General features: G+C 37.8%; 1 protein-coding gene across 6 annotated transcripts in view; it reads right to left on the bottom strand.

Moving 5' to 3' along the window:
- Positions 1-13,498, bottom strand: part of FLRT2 (fibronectin leucine rich transmembrane protein 2) — a 98,278-nt gene that overhangs the window by 30,217 nt on the left and 54,563 nt on the right. Inside the window, exon 1 of one of the 6 annotated variants that reach the window (XM_032405715.1) lies at positions 12,661-13,312. The exons of the other annotated variants lie outside the window; for them this stretch is intronic. The gene's annotated coding sequence lies outside the window, so the exon portion shown is untranslated. Of the gene's footprint in view, positions 1-12,660; positions 13,313-13,498 lie in introns of those variants that run through there. 6 annotated transcript variants of the gene reach the window in all.

Genomic DNA, 13,498 nt, shown 5'->3' with positions numbered 1-13,498 from the left:
TCTGTACAATGTTATTCTCTGACCTTTTCTCCATTCTTAATCCAGGTTCTCAATTACCTGCCAAGATCTGACAAAAAGACAAGAGAAGGAAAAATAAAGAGGGAATCCCTTCATCTTCTATCAGAAGTTATTTATCTGGCCATATCATGTCCTCAAGCAGAGGGCTTTACTCATCAATGAACAATAAGACAGGGTCATTCTTTATATGCTAGTTTTGAGCTTATCAGTTATTCAGTCAATGCCATTATTCTAGAAAGGATTTTTTTTTTTCTCCTCTTAATAATCGATGCCCAGAACCTCAACTTTCGTCTTCCCTACAGACACAAGCAAAGAGGCCTCTATCTACTGTTCTCTGGGGTTTACCTCATTGGAACAGCTGCAGCAGCTACCAAGTGAGCAAAAGCTAAGTGGAGGGAATTACTAAGTGCCTTCAGGGAATTCAGAAATAAATCAGTTCAAGTCCTTGCCTGCATGTTACTTAGGAGAGAAGAAGGCAAAGAAGATGGATAAGTGAATAATTGAAGGCAGAAGGTCATAAATGCCATAAATAGAGGCATCAACAAAATTATATCCAGGCTGGTAAGAAAGAGGGATATTTGGGAATACCTGAAGGACTTGGAAAGAAAGTGGCATTTGAGACTAGCTTCATTTTCCAACTCCCCATCTAGTCGTAAAGAAGAAAATCACCTCAAGACACCCCTCAAAATAAACCAAAGAACAGAGATGATCATTCATCTGGGGTTATGGCATATATATCTTCCAAATGGTTATTAGTTTCCTTTTCAACAGGAATGAAGGATCTCTACACAGAATTCTCATACATCAAAGGATATGCCATCCATTTATGACATTGTAGCAACTCGTTTCCTAATAAATAAGTTGACAGATCCATTCCGCTACAGGGCAAATGAAGTCACTGATGTGAAGGTATGGTTCTTAAAGCAAAATTATGCTCACCCTTTCCATTTTACTTTTCATAATAATTGGAGCTTTTACCAAATCACAGCCTTCTGTGCTGAATGTAGAGCCCCCTTAAGCTACTCTCACTTTGAAAACTCTAACTTGGCTTTGGACAAATCCTGATGAAGACGAAGAGAGCACAGAATGTAATCAATCCTGATTTCTCCAATTTGTTCTCTGAGCTCCAGGGTGCTTTAATGAAATCGGAAGTGCCATCTAGCCTTCTTCAGAGAAGAGCCGGGAGCATACCAGGAATGCTTCTGCAGCTGTAACTCCAAATCTGAGCACAGGGACTATTCCAAGGTTGTTATAGCAAGATGGTTCCTTTGAGAAACTGGAATAAATGTATCGTCGTTTCAAAAGACAGCTTTGTAAGCTAGAGCAAAGAAAATCAGGTAGGTATATGTATATTTTCGTGTAACAAACATGTAAAACTTTATATGCATTTACAGAGTATGTGTGTGTATATATATGCAAATATATTTATACCCACAAAATACACTTCTCTACCTTTTACTAATTATTTATTTATTTATTCATTTATTTATTTATTTTTAAAGATTTATTTATTTTTAGAGAAAGGGAGAGAGCACAAGCAGGAGGGGCAGAGGGAGAGGGAGAAAGAGTCTCAAGCAGATTCCATGCTAAGCGCGGAGCCTGACGTGGGATTCAATCTCACAACCATGAGATTATGAACTGAGCTGAAACCACGAGTCAGACACTTATCCAACTGCATCACCCAGGCACTCCTAAAAATAAGTATTTAATGATAAATTTTAGATATGGTTAAAAAATTCAAATGTCTATTGTGAAAAAAGCCTTTCCTCCATATAGACCAAGAAGCACTATTTGTCACAGACACTAATGTCTTCTACTTGACTTCTAGGAACAACCTTTTGTATAGCCTCATATTCAGAACATTCTATGGTGGACTTAAGGACAAGTACATTTCTGAGATACAGGGTAATCATCCTGCTAGTACTGTCTCTTAGCTATCCACATCTCTGTGGCTTTACCAATAATAATGATACTTAAGAAAGAGATAATATTTGCATAGAATTTGCAATTTACAAAGTACTCCCCCATACATCTCATTTGATCTTCCCATCTCTAGAAGACAAGTATTCTGATTGGGTCATTTTATAAATGGCAAAACTGAGGCTCCAGCAGTTCCAGGGATTTGTTCAACCTTATTTAGGTAGTGGGTAGCAGAACTGGGATTTAAACCCAAGTGTTCTCATCCCAAGGTTATGCTCCTTCCTCTGGGGTGGAAAGATCTTTAGGGCTTTTCTCCCCAGGCCATCCATCCACTGTGGCTTGCCATTACCCAGCTGCTAAGGCAGCCTACTGTCTTCCATTATCCAGAGGCCTGCAGTCTCTCTAGGGAATCGGTGATGTTGAACATAATTTTAGTCTTGGCAGCCTGGCTGTGTTCCAGGACCTCTTTATTAGGATCATGCTGTGTCATTTAAAGTTCAAAGGGGCTTGTAAGCAATGCTGACAAAATGGCTCAACAATGGTCTATGAGTCCAGGGTGAGTTCAACCCGGCCCTGATGGGTTGGGACTGTCAGTGTGCTGCCCGCCCTGGGCCACATTCTGTCAGGTGCTCTCTTTCATGTTTTGCTTCCTTTAAATCTCATTGTGTGCTCCCTTCAGCACATCAGCCTCTCTCCCTGTCTCTTCACTGCCTTCCTGAGCTGTTGCTACCCCCTAAACTCTCCCTTCCATCAGTTTCTCTGATACCCTCTTAGTCTTCTTCTTACTTTTCTGACCACATCTGTTTTCCTCCCAACCCCCAAAATGTGGACAGTCCTTATAGATCTACCCTCATGAACCTTCTCTTTAATACATGATTACATGTATAAAGCTGGATTCCAAATCTTCAACCCAGTTCAACATTGATACATCTGAACTGATTTCCAAACCCACAGACATTAGCATCCATACATCCATCTGGAACTTCAATCTCTCAAGCTCTTCTTCTGACTTTTCCATTTCAACCAACAACATGGACATCTCCTCAGTTACCCACAGTAGTGGCACCCACTCTTTCTACTTCCTCCTAACTTACCACCCACATGAGTCACTAGTGAGGTCAATTCTTCCTTTATAACTCCCTCTTCATATATTGGCTGATAACCCCATAAAGAGCTAAACTACACTTGTCTCATATCTCCTTGTCCCCAGTCTCTCCTTTCTAACCACTCTCTACTTATATGAATATCCTGAGAGTATCATTGTATTGCCCCACTCAAAATTTTATTTCCACTGCTTGTGAAGATACTGTCATTTAAACTTTTTCATAGCTGGATGCAGCCTATCTTTTTTATTTGGGTCTTGGATTGAAATCCCAGATTTGCCACTTTCTGGCCGTGTGATCTTGGGGGAGTTACTTAATCTTACCGTGACCTGATTTCCTCACGTGTAAAATATACAGGCTTTCGTTAACTCACTGATGAGAGAAAGAAAACAGAGATGAATGATGGTTAAACTGAATGTCCAAGAGGCAATTTAAGAAGGAGGAATTAATTTTGCTGTGAGTGGCATTGTTAGATGTACTTGATAATTCTTCAGCATTAATTAACTTTAATTTTGTTAGGCCAATGTGGTATAGAGGGAAACATGTAAGCTTTATAGTTAGAGAAACCAGCGTTAAACTCCTGAATATTCTCATGAGTAGCTATATGACATTGTAAAAATCATTTAACTAAGCTGAGTCATGGTTTTCTCCGTAAACAGGGATAATGATATCTACCTTACAGAGTTACTTTAAAAATTAGCAATAGCAACATGGTTTATCTACGGTAGTCACCAGCTTTATGGTGGTTATTAATACTATTCTTGAGCATGGTCTAGGGATGAAACAACCAGAACATGGCCATCTCTGACACTGGAAAATATTTTTAGCCTACTGAGTCAAGAGTGTTTCATGGGGCCAAAAGCCGTTTGCATTTGCCATCTGAATTTAAAACAAACAAAAAACCACTTCCCCTATTTCACCCTGATGTATAGCTGCATGAAATATGTTGTATATGATTAAATCTACTACTCGACAATACTTTTTAAAGGAAGGCTGTCTGAATAGTAGAAAGAGGTAAAGCCATGGATTCCAGAGACTTGGGTCTTTGTCTTAGTGTTGTCACTAACTAGATGTGTGGCCTTGAGGGGAGTCATTTAATATCTCTTCTTGAGTATTAAAACCATAATAGGAAGAAGATTGTTACAATGCCTAAGGTCTCTTTCAGCTTGAAAATCCCATGAGTCCCAGGGATGGAGTGCCACCTGTTGGGTCCAACTGAGAATTAGCTTTGAGATTTAAAGAAATTTCTCACAGCATCTGAATGTTACCATCAGAAGCCAAGCCCCACAATACATAGAGCGAATCTGATGTGTTGATGAGGAAGGATGACAGAGAAGACTTGGTTTCCTGAATCTGCTTCTAGTACCTGGGTTCTGATAAGTATGGCTTGTACTCTGCAATCTAAAATCACTTGAAAATCTAAGGAAGTTTAGAATTCCAGTAGAATGACTTTACTCAATTAAGAAATGTGTTTAATTCAAGGATGAATAAATAGAGTCAGACAGACTTGTATGTCCAGACACCTTCTCTGTCATTAATGAGCGGTAGGCAAACATTCAGCAAATCATTTAATTCCTCTAATCCAAAAATTCCTTACAACGTGGGTATAAAGATTAAAAGAGGGGATCTATACAAAGTGTTTACTTAGTAAATGGCCTGAATGGACTGAGTGCACAATAAATGATAATCATTACTTTCATCACTGGATGTAAGCTGTTCTACATGAAGTAACTAGAGTAAAAGAGTTTCAAAGGCAATGACTACATTTAAATAGTAACAAGGATAGAGCTACCAACCTGAGTCTAAAACAGAGGAGATCTTTCCCAACTGCAGAAATTTTATTTATGACTGTAAATAAATCAATTTTGTTGGTGTAAAAATGCCACCAGAGCATATCCTCTCTGCAATCCCATTCAGCTGTAACATCCTATCAGTATATAATTTTAAGCCACACATCTGACTGTAAAATTCGCCAATATCTTTAGATTTCTGCAGAAGTAGAAGTGAGTGAGTGAACTGTAGAGAAGCGTGGTGCCTCTGTGAATCTGTGAACAGACGGGACTTCTCACGAGTTGTTTAAGCCCTGAAATCTCTCGAAGACCGACTGCATTTTATTTCCAGGATTAAGTTTAAACTATGAAAATAGGAGAGTTTAAGAAAAAAAATAACTTCACAGATTTTTGTTATTTAACTGGGAACGGCAGTCAGTAAAATCTAGTAGAACAAATGAAGAAAACAAACTCAGGAATGATACCCCCATGATGTATTTCCTCTTGAGGAAAGCAAATATCTCCAAGTGGCTCATCTCATTTACTCACATAGTTCTCCCGGTTAATCAGAGAATATATACTGAGTGCTATACACATAAATGTAGTTCATGCCTAAATAGCTAATATTTCTCTTCATCTTTCTTTCACGGTCTGAATACATTTTCTCTCATTTTCCAGCTCCTTGAACTACATTTTTCCTTATTATATTTTAATTGACTTTTCATATTAAATTTTGCTTGAAAGGATGATTTGAGTTCAAAAGCACCAAAGGAGTCATACCTTTTGAACAAAGCCTTATGTCATATTTAATTTGATCCAAACTTCGATAGCAAATTTTGGTTTTCCTCTTTATTTTTTTCATATTAACACAATAAAATATAATAAAGGCACAGCTGAAAATAATAGAAAGGGAAGAAATAGTTTGTCATTCAAACACTCAGATTTCACCTTGACTTTCACTATCATGAAACTCTATCATTTTTAAAGGTTTGCCTGCTTTCTTAGAACCAAATTGTTAAAGCCATATGCTATCTCCCAGCTCAGCATTCTCATTACCATTTAAAGTGTGCTTAAAATCAATTGAAAGTCAACACATCACATAACAAGCAAGGCACCGCTAGCATGTTCTGATCTGTGCAGTTGCATGGTAACTGCTCGCCTATGAAATATCCAAATTCTCCCAGGTACCATGGTGATAGGCAGAAAGAGTTTAAACAGTGAAAATGCTAAAAAAAAAAAAAAAAAAAAAAAAAAAAGCCTTTCAAAAGATAATGGGTTCAGTTACTTCAAAATTTTTCAGTCTGAAATTCTATTTATTTGTGCATTGGAAAAATTCAAAAAATAAATTCACATTGAAGTCCTTTTTCTACATTACAAAAAGGAAAGAAAAGGAAGAAGAAGAGGTTACTTCAAAAAAAGCCTGTCTTGTGTTTGTGTCTAATCTCGTTTGATCCCTGACTCTACAAGACAGAGGCAGGACAAATAGCAAATGTGCTAGAGCATCTCAAAAAGAAGAAAACAAAAACAAAAACAAAAACAAACTACATGAAAAGGGTGTGTACAACTGTTTTAATATTTACAGAAATGCTTGATTCATTGTAACTTTCTTGTGAAGATGAGGGCTGATGATTCCCACCTCAATCCCTGCGGACGGGTTCTTGGTCATTCTCCAGATCTGGAAGAGTAGATAGCACGTGAAAACAAACCACTTCTGGACTTCAGAGGAGCCGTTTCCTGGCCCCTGGGGAGATGCCACCTCCCTGACCTGTGCAGTATTTTAAAAGGTCCTTCCTGAACAGTCAAAAAATGAACTATAATTTCCTGAGAGATGCAGGCCTAAAGCTTGTCTGAAGATGAATGAAAATGAGCCCAATCCGAACTGCAGAATTCTCAAAGGCCCTCAAGCCCACCCTTAGGGGATTTGTGGAAGTTGACTCTAAACTCCAGACCAAGCAAGGAACACACTCACCTCTTGCCAGTCAACTGAACCCCTCTCAACCTTCTTCATGGCACCAAGAGAATGTATATGTAAAAACAGGAAAATATAGCAAACCAGAAATGGCCTAGTTTTCCCGCCGGGCCTGTTACTTGATATTAAGAAGTTATCCCCCTATAGAAATAGCTATGGGTTTCATTTCCAGGCCCTTCTGTATTAGGACTTCAAAGAAAATTCTGAATATTAATCCTATTGATGCTCTTTGAACATGGTAGGCACTTATAGCTTGGATAAAAGAGGGACATTAATTCCTAAGCTCTTTTCATATAGACTTCAAAGGATTCTTTCTTCTGTATCTTTGAAATCCATGATTTCTCAGAGCTCTGTGCATATACACAAACATAAAATAAATAAGCATACATATATATATTCAAAATGTGTGCCTACCAACTACTGAGCACGTTCTTAATGCCAAGCCCACCTTCTCATTTTTTTACATCCTACCACTAATCCTCACAAATTACTTGTAGGTCATTATGACTAACCCAATTTTGAGATTTTAAAAAAAAAACAACAACAAAACAAAACATTAAATTTAAGACAAGTGAAATAATGTGCTCAAATTCACACAGATTATAACCATGAGTCTTCAGCTCTTGAATCTAGGCTTATGCAACTCCCAAAACCCAGGGTTGTTCTGACATATCACACACATCTCCTACTAATTTAGTGTGGGTGTGTATGGAACTATAAAGAAAACTTTAGTTTTTTCAGGATTATATGAAATGTAAATAGGAGAGGGGCTTAGAATCAAAAGTACTAAAACATAAAAGCCTCATGTATATTCCTCAAATGGAAATGACAGAGACTGGGGCAACTATAAAGGCTGAACTTCTTTCAGAGCTCAGGGAAAAAAATCCCCAACTGTTTATTGAGCACCAACTACAGTAAGAGGGATTTAGGGTGTGTGATGAAGGGCTGAGTGGGTGCATTTTATTTATTTATTTTTTTAAGATACATTTATTTATTTAGGAGATAGTGTGCACATGAAAGCTGGGGCAGGGTTGGGTGGGAGGGGATGGTGGTGCAGAGGGAGAGGGGGAGAGAGAATCCTCAAGCCGACTCCCCGATGAGCGTGGAGCCCAACATGGGCCCCCATCCCAGGACCCTGAGATCACGACCTGAGCCAAAACCAAGAGTCAGAGTCGGACACTTAACCAACTGAGCCACCCAGGCACCCTGGAGTGTGTGCATTTTCAACAGGACATCTGAGCTGAGACTTGCAGGCAGGAGGGAACTGGGCACAGGGATACCAGGGGAAGCAGTTCAACGAAGCTCTACTCAGGCACACATCATACTCAAAAGACACACATGCACATACATTCCACATACAAGACAAGAGCCATGTAAATAATGCTAAATAACCAAAAGAAATAGTTAAAGGTGGGCAATGGTGTAAAGAGCCCTAAATCTATAAAACGTTATTAATTAGTTCCCAGGTAGACTATATTCAACAATATCCCTTCAATATTTCCAATCCCCAGAAATACATGACATATTTAAAATTCTGCTGGCACCTACTGTTTTTGGCTCAACATGTTTCAATCTTATCAAATCAATAGGGTTCCAATTGTATTTAAAAAATCATATGAAAGGTTTGGTAAACCTTAAATTAACCTACAGGCCATGCAGCCAGGAGATGAGGTACAGAAACAGAGTTTGAATATCATGAGGAAGAGGCAGCTGTTATCTTCATGGAATTTCAAAAGCAACACAGAGTAGAGTACACAGGCATGACAAAAAAAAAAACAAAAACGTAGAAGTTTCAAGAAAAGTCTAAAAACTCATTAGTTAACCATTTGAAAGCTATGCTCAAATAAATGAAAACTTAATCTAGATATTTTATATAGACATCTAATCAAATCATCTTTTCCTCCTTTCTTCTGAAGTTAACGTCAACTTAACAAATCAGAGTATAAGCCAGTGGCAACTGTATGGCCTAAAAGGAAAGAAAATGTGACCCATATCCAGATGTGAACTGGCCTGTAGTACATACAGTAGATGAAGACATATTTTGTGTATTTGCCATCCACTGATTTGAAAATACTATGCGAAATATTTATGTGATTTTAAAATACCGTGGATTGACTGTGAAGAAAGCCCTGAGCTCATGGAACTGGCTAAGCAGCATATTCTCCACGTCTAGATCCCTCAGGGCACTCTGCGTGGCATCCTGCATGAGCAGGTGCAGAATTCATGTGGTTAGTTTTTGACTGAGCAAGTAATGCTAATACTTCTTTGCACATACCAGACCCCACTTATTCTGAGTTGATGCACTTTTATCATCAAAGGTGAAAGGGTGTACCAATTCTTCTTACCTGTTAAGGATGGAAAGGAGGGAGGAGGTCATTATACACCGTGTGTCCCACAACATGAAGCCTAACTGCTACCGGATGGGGAGAGAAAGCAGGTATGTGGCCCCTGGGATGATGTAAAAGGCAGAACAAAGGAGAAACTGCCTCCTTCCTTTTCTAGAGTTATTTCCTTATTCTATTTTCTCTTCTGTCGTCACAGAATGTATTGATTAACATTAAAAAATAAGAAAGCCATCTATCCTATCACGTGTTTTCTTTAAAAAAAAAATCTTATAAAAGATTTTTGTTTTCTTCCTGTCCCATCTATTTTAATGACCCATTTCAGGCAGGGTGAAATCAACTACTATGTAGACAGATATTTAATTTGACACTTAAAAAATCAATTTGCAATTTACTCTGTTATTTCAATTTAGTGGAGTGAGTCATTCATTTCTTGACTGTTATATGTGTTTAAAACAACAAGATAAATGTATATTAAATTTATATAGCATTCTATGTAAGCATAATGCCCCTTTATTCCTCACATCCATAAGAGTCAGGACTTAGCTCAAGAAATATTTATTAAGCAATAAAAATGCTATATATTTAGTAGACAAAACTGAATCTCATTTATAAATTAAGTACTCATGTACACCTGCCACTCAATAAATCAAAAGCAATAAGGAGAACCATTTAGTCGCCTACTAACCTAGGTATATAAAGGTTTGTTTTATTCTCAGCTATCTGATATGTTAATTGACAAGAACAATTTGACGGCTATTTTGCAGGCTGAAGGTGATGGGATTTCTGATCACCTAAGCATTCACCTAAGTTACGCTTCAAGTGCTAATAAGAACCTGCTCCATAACCTACCAAGCAACAGGCAGGGCTGTGGTCCTTCCCCTGCCTGTGCATCTTCAGATTCTCAGAGTTCAGACTCTTTTTCACAGCAGACTTTCTGTGGAGAATGAATTCCCACAGGACAATGCACTTCAAACACACTTACACTGGAAGAGGGCAAGATATGTCCTCAGCTTCTGTCAAATGAACAGATGACACCAACATCAAGACACCACTGGTGTGTGTTTTCATTCCATTTTTTCAAAATGATATTTGTCCAAGTCCTCAGTGACTATAAAGCCTGAAAAAGTGTTTAATCCTGAGAAAACTGAAACCAAGCTGAGGACAGCTTGGGAGAGCTTTGGGTCACTACCTCCTGGTTTTCTTCAACTTTATAGATCAATGGCGGACAAATGCACCATTTCATCTTGAAAATCAGTTCCACTGAATAATGATTTGTCTTTCAAAAATTACATTTAGTTTTCAATAAATTGGATGCCTCAGAATTCTTTTCAAAGTGTTTTGCTGTGAACATTGCACCACTCTCCAAAATCAAAAGTAAGAGGCATTATGTTAGAAGAATGGTTCTCATTTCATCAAAACAACAACAAAAAAAGAGGAAACATGGACGATTCAGTGACTTGCTCAAGGCCAGTCAGCAATTCACAGGCAACAGTGATTCGAAGTCTACTCTGTGAACACATGACTACTACATAACCCAAGCATATACTCAGCAAGGCAAGTGAGATGAGCAATTTAAAAAATGCTCACTGTATGTTTCTTCATGCATGCTGCTCTGTGTGTGCTATTGTCTTCAGGATGTGTAGACTCCTACCCCTTTTTTAACTGACTACACCCACAAAGAGAATAGGAAGGTGTTTATCACCGCACTTAGCCCATTATTGAGATGAACAAGCAGACATAGTGACCACTTACTAAGGGCAAAAACTCTAAGTTCAGAAAAGAAAGGGCAGGGGAGAGAAAGAGTCAAGAAGAGCTGAGAGCTGTAGCTATGTGCTATATGAACAGAGAGAAGCAGTACAATGGAGGAGCTAAGAGGAAGGGAATTAACCTAAGACATTCCCAAGCTCCACCACATAACCAGTGCAGTGGTTCTCAACAGGGGCCATTTTGCCCCCCTCCCTTGGAAGATATTTGGCAACGCTGGAGACATTTTCAAGTCATGACTGGGAGTACTACTGGCATTTGGTGGGTAGGGTCCGTGGATGCTGCTCAATCTCCTGCAGGAAGCAGCACTGCACCCCACAACAAAGAGCTTTTCAGTTCAAACTGTCGATTGCACTGTTGTGAAGAAACCCTGAACTAGTCATAGAACACTGAACAAGTTAGTGACCTTCTGGAAGCCCAGGTCTCCTGATCTGCATAAAGGTAATAAATAGTAATGTAACAGAACCTATCTTGAAAGGTGGATGAAGATAATGTACGACATCATCCAAGCAAAGCACTTCATCCAATTCCTGGAAGCCTGATTGGATTGGAAGTATTTTTTTATTAATTTGTTTTAATAACAGTGCTGTGTCTTTCTTTTAACAATGCATGAAGACAGAAAACATAAAAGGCCACAACAGGAATCACTCATTTCAAGTTGTAATAGTACTACAAAATAAAATTCAGGACTCAAATAGTCAAATGTGGTTCATTCCAGAATATTTTAATCTAATCCCATCACCAAAAATAAAAAAAAGGAAGCTAAAATAAAAGCATGTTTAGAACGTTTCCTCATCATTCACCACACAGGCGTTCCAGAGATCTCACTAAAAGGATGATGAAAACAATATAGCCTTATGGGTAGTGTTTAATCAGGAAAAATTTATGCTAAAAGGGGATATTAAAATTATTATCATTTTAATATCATCTTTGAAATATGAGCTCTTCTTCCAAGGATGAGTTTTGATTTCAGGTCTTAAAGTGTTTTGATTTTGTTCTTTTGAACTGTCAACTGTGACCACATCTAAAGAGACAGATGGCATTTGTCTGCTGACCCTGTGGTAGGGTTTGAGTAACAGCAAAGTGTTCACTTAAAAAAAAAAAAAAAAGAATTCCAGTCAAGTCCTTTAATTTGTTGAAATAGTTAGGACTTGGAGAGCAAGTTCCAATTAAAATGACCTAAGAATCCAATATGTTTTTCTGCTTTAGATGGAGAAGGGGACCAGAAACCACAAGATTATACATCAAATGAGCAAACAAAACAAATAAGAAAAATCTCGGACAGCAGAAGTAGCTCGTCCACAAGAATTCTTTGGAGTGGTTGGCACACTGGTGTCTGCTGTCAGAGTCAATTAGTGTGACCAAGATGAACTCTTTTTTTTTTTTCATTCCTTAGCCATCTACAAACTGGATGACCAAGCAGTTTCAAGCTTAACATCTATTTCCGCCTATTTTCTGAAACCCTGGAAGTATGTAAATGTGTTTTTTTAATATCATTTTGAAAACAGTATAAACTGAGCTTCCTCATTTGTTGATAAAACTGGAAATTATAACACCTTACCTAAGATGTAACCAAAGGCCAAATATCAAGTGAGATTGGTTATATACAATAGTGAGATTCCCCTATAGCCAAGCTAGAGAACACTGATCTATAAAGGAAAGCCGACTCCAATAATTAAAAAAGAAAAAAAAAAAATCTCTGCTATTGTTAACATTTACATGCTACCTGGGAATTACTTTGATTCACCTAAATTCCATGAGAACCAGCTTACCTTCCTGTGTTGACCTTTTGGATGTGAACTTCTTCCTTCTGACTTTGAGAAATATCATGGCCCCATTGTACAAATGACAGGATCATTACTAAATTGATTCCACGTCTACCATGCCCAGGAGAATTTGCCTGACTCGTGTTCTAACTTCAACTGTTTAAAAAAAATTAAACAAAGACCCCATTTTATCTTTTACTTTTTACTTTGAAATAAATAGAACAAAACATCATATTTTCAATTCCTAAACTGTGGAAGAATTGGCATATAAGTAGAGATGAGTTTTATCAGGTTTATGAAACACCTATTTCGGGCATTGTTTCTTTTCTTTTCTTTTTAATTTCATTTTATTGCAATAAGAACAATGAATAAGACCTCTCTTAACAAAATTTTAAGTGTATCGTACTCTATTATTAACTATCGGCACAAAGTTATACAGCAGATCTCTGGAACTTATTCATCTTGCAGAATGGAAACTTTATGCCCATTGACTGAGCATTATTTCTGACATCAGCATTGTCAATGAGGTCAGTGGAGTTGATAAAAGTTCAAGTTGCACAGCGCCCTGTGATTGAAGCCTGGCTCACTCTTCACTGGCTGTGTGACTTGTGGGCAAGTTACTTAACCTCTCTGTGCCTCACTTACCTCGTCTATAAAAAGAATTATATATAAATCATATGTATGTGTGCATATATATAAAACATACATGTGTGTATATATGTTATATAAATGTGTGTGTGACAAGTGGGACCAATGCCAAAGAGGTAAATGATATAAAAATATTTGCTATCATTATAGTTGACAGCAGCAAGCCTGAAGCAATGGTATTCCTATAGAACATTAA

Source organism: Phoca vitulina, unplaced genomic scaffold (assembly GCF_004348235.1).
Source record: "Phoca vitulina isolate PV1807 unplaced genomic scaffold, GSC_HSeal_1.0 scaffold7, whole genome shotgun sequence".
Lineage (NCBI taxonomy): Eukaryota > Metazoa > Chordata > Mammalia > Carnivora > Phocidae > Phoca > Phoca vitulina.
The sequence above is the reverse complement of the archived record's forward strand: the minus strand, read 5'-3'. Positions and strand labels throughout refer to the sequence as shown.